Below are 8,519 nucleotides of genomic sequence, written 5' to 3' on the forward strand. Positions count from 1 at the left end.
TTTCTATTTCTTTTCTTTGAAAGAAAATGCTTTATCCACCTTTTTACTTTCTCAATAACCAAACATGAAAGATTACATTTTATTATATATATATATACATAATTTTTAGTCAAAGCCTTTGAAAAAATAGACTTAAATAAATTCTCATTCAGCGGGATCAAAATGGATGGGGAACTTATTTTATTTTATTGCTTAATTTAATTTTCTTTATTTGAAGTGACTCCACCATTCCATAAATCAAGGGATGCAGCCCATGTACCCTACTTTCAACAAATTCTAGAACACAACTTCCTAATATTAAATCCATCAAATCTAAAATTTTAAATATTGAATCAAGGTAAAGTTATTGCGCCAATTAGGTTGGTTGAATTGATAAGTGGTAAATCAATAGAGCGATCGAATTAATGACATGATCATAAATCGATAAAATAAAAAAATATATATATATATATTGTACAAATATATATAGAGAGATTCACAACCTCATCATTGACTATATAGATTTTATACCTATAATCATGGTAAAAATCTGTATAGCCCTCGATGGAAGGGATTTTGCACGTATGACTAAATCTATAATATCTCTAAATTTGTTTCTTAATTGACAAATCACGCCAACAATATATTTATACTTTTACACATGTAATAATAATTACAAGGGTGACAAAACAGGTAGACAGGTTGAGTTTGGACGCATTACAAATGAATGGAGGTTAAATGAATTTGGATTTAGATTGACTCGTTTATTAGTGGATGACTAATTTATAAACTAAAATCTACCCGTTTAATAAATGGATCATAAACGGGTTCATCTTAAGTACCCGTTTAAAAATATAATATGTTTATTTTAATTTTTTATTTAATATTCAATCAAAATTGACTAATTTTTTTTAAAATAAAATAGCACTTTTTAAAGAGAAAAAAAAATATGCAGCCAAAAAGTGGACGACCCAAAAGCCAAAGGGCCCTAAAGTAAAAGAAGAAGAAGAAGAAGAAAATGTAAATGAGTCACCCAATGGATACCTGACCCAAACCCATCCAATTGCGAATGCTATATGTTGTGATATGGATCGAATAGCTAAGATGCATAGCGGAATAAATACAACAAGTAAATGAAAAACAACCAGAACAAGAACAATAACAAAATTTTACGTGGTTCGACAAAGCCTACATCCACGGAAGTAATGACACACAAATTTCACTATAGAAATCACAAATTACACAATACACTTGTCAAATGATCACTCTTTCTTTTCAATACATGCCTATAATGACATATATAACACTCTCTCGGAGGTTTCTCTTTGATTACCCAACCACCCCAACGTTCAAATTCAAAATAAAAAAAAAAAAAACTAATCGCCACCTAGAACTTCTTGTCAACAAGGATAGGGGATTTGTCGATGAGACCAAGAAGAACACTCGTTGACGAATCATTCCACTCGTCGACGATCCCATTTTTTTGCTCTCAGTATTTTAGAAACTTTGAACTTTTGGGCCTCCCAGAATCTTCTCTTCTATAAGCACAAGACACTCGTCGACGAGTCCTTACTGTCTCCTCCTCGACGATCACAGGGCACTCGTTGACGAGCCCCTGCTGTGCTACCCCTTTATGTTTTTCTTTCTTCTTTGTTTACGAAATCCAAAGTATAAGAGCCACACCACAAACAACAATCTCCACCTTGGCGATTATACGCCCCATAGGAGAATCCTGAAAAACATGTCTAATTGCTCCACCTTGAACTTGAAATGCTTGGTTAGATATGTCTCCCTTCTATCACTTGAACTTCTCAGAAGTAATTGCTTTCGTCAGAATATTCACTGCATTATCAGATGTGTGAACTTTCTCCAACACAAGCTCATCCAAAGCAATCATTTTCCGAACCCTATGGAACCTCACATCAATATGCTTGGTTCTAGCATGGTATATCTGATTCTTCGCCAAGTAAATGACACTCTGACTATCACAATGTAGCACCACTCCATCTTACTGTAACCTCAGCTCTTGGACTAAACCAATAAGTCATAAGGCTTCCTTTGCAGCTTCGGTAACTACCATATATTCCACCTCAGTCGTGGATAATGCTACCAGAGACTGTACCATGGATCTCCAACACACCAGTCCTCCTACAAGGGTAAATACATATCCCGTTGTAGATCTTTTGTTATCCATATCTCCAGCATAATCAGCATCAACAAACCCCATAACTGAAGGACAACCCTGTTACTTACCGAACATGATGCCATATCCTGATGTACCCCGTAAGTATATAAGTATTCATTTGACGGCTTTCCAATGTTGCCTTCCTAAATTAGAAAGAAACTTACTTACCATGCTTACCGCATGAACCAAATCTGGCATTATACACATCATGACATACATCAAACTCCCCACAACACTAGCATAGGGGACCTTTGACATGTCATGGATTTCCTCATCCGTACTTGAGCAATCTGCAGTAGACAACTTGACATGATTCGCTAGAGGTGTACACATAGGTTTTGCATTAGCCATGCTAAACCTCTCCAACACCTTCTGTATGTAACCGCACTGAGATAACCATAACGTCCATGCAGTTCTGTCACGGTGAACCTCCATCCCAAGTATTTTCTTGGCTGAGCCAAGTTCCTTCATGTCAAATTCCTTATACAACAGGTCCTTTAACTATTCACCTCAGTTAAATCCTTTGCAGCTATCAACATGTTATCGATGTACAATAACAAGAAAATAAGAGAACTAACTCACTCTAAAAATGAGTAGCACGAAGGCTATTCCAAGTATAGGAGGAGTTCAGTCGTGTAATAATTAGCCTAAGGATCAGATCGTCTCCTCAAGGAATGCATTTTAATTCCAAACTTGGTGTAAATCCCAAAGAAAATAAGAAAAAAGAAGATTTTACTTAACATAGTTCAGATTTAGTTTTTGAGATTTTTGAGATTTTGTGATGAAATTAAAAAGAAACAAGATGTAAACTACATACATCTCACAAATAAAATTAACGACAAGAAACTAATAACGATAAATAGACGATGGGAAAAATTAACACAATTAATATCCCGACTCAATGATCCATTCATATAATAAAATAAACGATAACAAAATTAAATGCGGAACACAATCCTATATTAAGCATTCAGACAAGAAATAAAACCTACATTTGAAATTTCGGACAAAAACCTAAAGACAAAAACTTTATGAATCAACTTAAACATTCAACCATAAAAAAACTCAATTAAACATCAATTCAAGAATTTAAACTTAATCCAACCAATAACTTGAACAAAAATTAAACTCAATCCAATGATAAATTCAAACACAAAAAAATAAATTAACTTAAACTTCAATGTTAAACTAACTTAAACAAAGATTTCAAATATAAATTAAACTTAAGTACTTGCTTGAACAAAAATTGACTTGAACAAAAAGCTTCAATAAAATAAATCTAAACAAGGTATTTAAAAAGTAATGAAGTAACAAAAGAGAGAGAGAGAAAAAAAATTATCTATAAAAAAAAAAGGTTCTTGAACTAATTTAAACAAATATTTAAACCCAACTTTAAATTGAAGTAAACTAAAGTTTTGACAATAAAAATAAATCTATCAATATTAAACTGAAAAAAGAGAAAGAGAAGAGAGAAAAGAGGTGCAAGCTGTGAGGTTGAGATTGGAGAAGCCTCTCCTGCTGTGCACGGCCTCCAAGGAAGAAAAGCAAGACTAAAAAACCCTACTCCAAGCTGCTTATAAAGGTAACACCCTAGCCCCTTTATTTTGACTTTTCAAAACTTGTTTTTTTTTCTCTCTTAATCCTAATAAAGCCTACTCTCCTCTTCCTGACTTTTTCAACCATCCAAAAGCCACTCACTCCAACGCATATTTTTGCACATCTTGCATGGCCCTTGCAAAAGCATGGGCCTTTCCTTGTCTCTCACGACCTATGTTAAAAACTTATAATCATATGGTAAATTCATGCCCGATTTTGACCTCGATACTGTCAATATCTCTCAAAACTCAAAACATAAGAGTTGTATAGAATTTTCTTGTGTTTCCATATCATCATGAATCACCTCAATAAGAGCTTGGATGAGAAAGTTATGCCCATATTACAAAACAATGTCGAAATTGTCCATAAAAAACAGCGTATGGTAACTTCACGTACGATTTCAATCTTGATTCAGCCAGTATATCTCAAAAATCAAAACATGAAAGTTGTAGAAAACTTTCTTAGATTTTTATAGTAGCATCTTGAATCATCTTAATCAAAGGTCGGATGAGAGAGTTATTCCTAGATTACTAAACAGTATTGAAACTATCCATAATCGCCCAATTAGCTTCGTTTTGCGTTCAACGCCTCCATTTGCATCATTTTATTCTTTATCCTCCATGAACCCCGCATACGTGGCTTTTTTAATGAAAATCTATGGCCCTCACGTGCATGGTTCACTTTGCATGCATGGTCCGATTTCTTTCATGCATGACCCGCGTACATTTTAATTTAAACTTTAATGTTCAAAAATCATCCTACAATAATAAGATACCAAAAATCCATAATTTGTCGAATAAAAACCCAAATACTATAAATTGAGCTCATTGTTAAAATATTGAAAATAATTTGGTATTTAATTAAAATTATAATCTTTAATGCATGAATTTAAATACCTAATTACGCAACTTTGACGCATAATCAAGAACCATCCTCAAGCTTGTTCACATATTTGCAGCAGTCATACTCACACCTTTTGTAGCCAATCTTGATTATGTAAGAATCAAACCGTTTATACCATTTCCTTGGAGACTCTTTCAGCCCATAAAGAGATTTCTTCAACCTGCAAACAAAATTTTCTTTTCCTGGTTCAATGAATCCCTCTGATTGTACCATGTAGATTTGTTCCTCCAAGTCATTGTGAAGAAACACCATCTTCACGTCTATTTATTCAAAATGAAGATTATAATGGGCTACCAACCCCAACACAAATCTGATAGAAGTATGTTGGACCATTGGAGAAAAGATCTCATCATAACCTATCCCTTTCTTCTGTAAGTATCGTTTTGCCACCAACCATGCCTTGAATTTCTCTCATTCCTTTTTTGAAATTGTCTCTTTTTTCCTATATACCCATTTGCAACCTATCGGTCTCTTCCCATTTGGAAGCTCCACCAAATCCCAAGTTTGGTTCTTATGTAGTGATTCCATCTCCTCAATCATCACATCCATCCACCTATCTTTCTCCTGGCCGTGCACTTCCTCTTGAAAAGTAGTTTGATCATTGCAACTAGTAAGGAAAGCATAAAATACTAACTCTTCAAATCCATACCTTGGTGGACGTGTAATAGTGCGTCTGGATCTCCATATAGGAATATCGTCGACTTGCTTGTTTCCCAAGCTAGAACTCCCTATAACCATAGGACCATGATAATTTTCATTGCCCCGAGCTTCCAACTCCACCAGCACAACATGTTCATAATTGCCCCAGATTTTTGACTCTTGTTTCTATTCTTCATACTCTAAGTACGCTTCACCATAGCCTTTTCATCAAATACTACATCCTTGCTGATCACCACTTTGTTTGCCATTGGGTCCCATAGCTTGTATTCCTTTACACCCTCTGGATATCCCAAAAAAAAAATAAAAAATGCAATGACGAGACTTTAGGTTAAGCTTAGACCTCTCCTCACTAGATATGTGAACATAGGATAGACACCCAAATACCTTCAATCCAGAGTAGTCTACTTCATTTTCCATCTAAACCTCTTCTGCCACTCTACCCTCTAGTGATGCCCTTGGTGATCGATTTTGTTAGAAAACAAGCCATACTCACTGCCTCGGCCTAGAAGTTCTTTGGTAGCCCTGCATTTAATCTGAGACATCGGGCCCTTTCATTAAGAGTCTGGTTCATCCGTGCTACCACACCATTTTGTTGAGGTGTCCTGTGAACTATAAAGTGTCTTCTGATGCCCTGCTCCGTACAAAATTCCATAAATCGAGAATCAGCGTACTCGGTCCCATTATCCGACCTTAAGTATTTGATTCTCCTCCTTGTCAGGTTTTCCACTTCAGCCTTCCAAATCTTAAACTTGACAAATATACTTGATTTGTGACGTATGAAGTAAAACCAGACCTTCCGTGAGTAATCATCAATGAAACTTACATAATACATATGTCCACCCTTTGAGGCAACTCTAACCGGACCCCAAACATTTAAATGCACATAATCAAGAATACCCTTTGTCTTGTGTTTAACTGATTTGAACTTTGCCCCGTTCTGTTTTCCAAAAACACAAATCCTACAAAATTCTAGCTGACATGATTTCAAGCCCTTCAAAAGTTTCCTCTTGTGTAGTTCTTTCATGCAGTGTTCCCCTATATGCCCAAGGCGCATATGCCACAAGACGGTCTCATCTGATTCAACATCTATGGCTGCAGCTCTGTAGAGACCTGGAAAAATAATAGCAATCAAATAATAAAGGAAAAGAAAAGAAGGAAAATGAATGTATTAAAGAGCATCAACAGGAGTTCGTCAACAAACCTAGAGTTCTCATCGACAAACGTCCTTCTGGAACTCGTCGACAAAGTACACGTGTTCGTTGACTGGAAGATACTGAGAGCAGGAAATTCAGGTCATTAAGGGTTCGTCGACGAACTCATTTTCTTCGCATATATATATGCAAAAATCACATTTTCAGCGAGAAAATCAAGCTCTTTCTGTTTCTCTCTCTAAGTTTTGGCCACCCTACCTTCTCTCTTCAGATTCAGCTCCGTTTTTTGCTGTTTTGACGATCAAGAGTTACCACATTGATCTGAGGAAATTCTCTATAACTTAACCGGAGCAGATTGTTGGTTTGGAGTTCTTGGGCTCCATCCCAAAATCATAGTAAGTGGGTTATTTTAAGGTTTTCATGAGTATTAAGTATTTTTGGGCCCATGAAATGTATTAGATGTCAATATACAGGGGTTTGAGTTGATTAAAATGGAGTTAATCTAATTTCAGGGTTTGGAATTTTGGGACGCCGTACACGTGGTTTAGGATTTTAGCAGGTTTTCCAAGAAACGGGTAAGGGGATAAACTAAGTCAAGTATTTTTAGAAAAAAAATATTATTCAATATTTAGTATTGAATTCAGAAATTATGTATAGTTTTGGGAATACTGAAATGGAGTTGAGGAAACTTTGAAAAACAGATTTAATATTACTTTTATAAGAAAAATATATGTTTTCAGGCCAGATAATATGTGATAGAATAGTATTCATTTATGTCTGGCATGAGTATAGATTTTTACTGCAATTAGTAGCATGTTAGAATATTTCATAAAAACATAGAACAAACATGGTTTAACGACGGTTTTAAAAAAAAGCTATAAACGTTATAGAAATTGTATTTTCATTTATATTATGAAATTCAATCGGCGCAGATGCTAAGATATTCAACCGGCGCAGATGTTGTGATCAATTTTAAAATGACAGTTTATTCAGAATTTATGAAATGACAACTTTTATTTTGAAATATGTAAAAGTTATATTTTATTTCATAAATATGAAAATGTTATTTAAGAACATAATTGTATTATGAGAAATGTATTATATGATAGCAAAACCCGGATGACTTAGTTTGGATAGTCGATTGTGCATCAGCGTGGGAGTAGTTGCCCTTGGCAGCCCAGACCAGGTTGAGTAAGCCAATCGTACTTACAGAATTATTAGTTTGACTTAGCGTGGTAGGCCAGCCATTATTAGGTCCTGCCTATGGGCCGCACAACCCAGTTATGTCGGGGGTAATACATGACATCAACTAGCTATCCATCTAGGGTGTGATTTTAGTATTATGCAGATATAGCAGATGATTTTTATGTGTACAGAAGTTATATGAAATATGATTTATAAAAATTTATGCAGAATAGTTTTGTTAGATTTATTAAATGTAGATGAATTATGTACGAGTTTTTCTTTATTTAACAGATATAATATACCATGTTCAGTATATGTTCATAATACAATGTTACTTACGTTGCCACACACTAATATTAGTTTATATCCCTTACTGAGAGGTGTGTCACCCCAGCCTTAAAAAACAGTTCAGGAAACTCAGATAGAAGAGCGGAACGAGCTCCGAGGTAGTGGAAATTGCTTTATACTACCCTATCTACAGGGTAAGCTGTGGGGTTGTGTTTAGGATGGATTTTTTTTTTTTTAAGGTTATAACCCTAGGATATTTTGGTTCTTTTCGAAGATGACTATATGTGTATTCATGGATTTAGTAGAACTTTGGTATTGTATATATATGGTTGTGTAAATTATAGTTTCAGCTGCATCGACGACATGTATGTATAAACAGTTATATCCTTGGTACCTATGGGACCGAGTTGACTTTGAATTTGTTAGTGTGTTGTGGTATTAGGGTTTTTATGATAATTATTATAAAATAAATATAGCAGAAATTTCGGGTTGTTACAAGCTCCACCTACAACGGTAGTTCCCTGCAATGTGTAGATATTCTTATCCAGTTTCTACCCTTTCATTACAGTTAG

The sequence above is a fragment of the Malania oleifera genome, chromosome 5 (genome assembly GCF_029873635.1).
Source record: "Malania oleifera isolate guangnan ecotype guangnan chromosome 5, ASM2987363v1, whole genome shotgun sequence".
NCBI lineage: Eukaryota > Viridiplantae > Streptophyta > Magnoliopsida > Santalales > Ximeniaceae > Malania > Malania oleifera.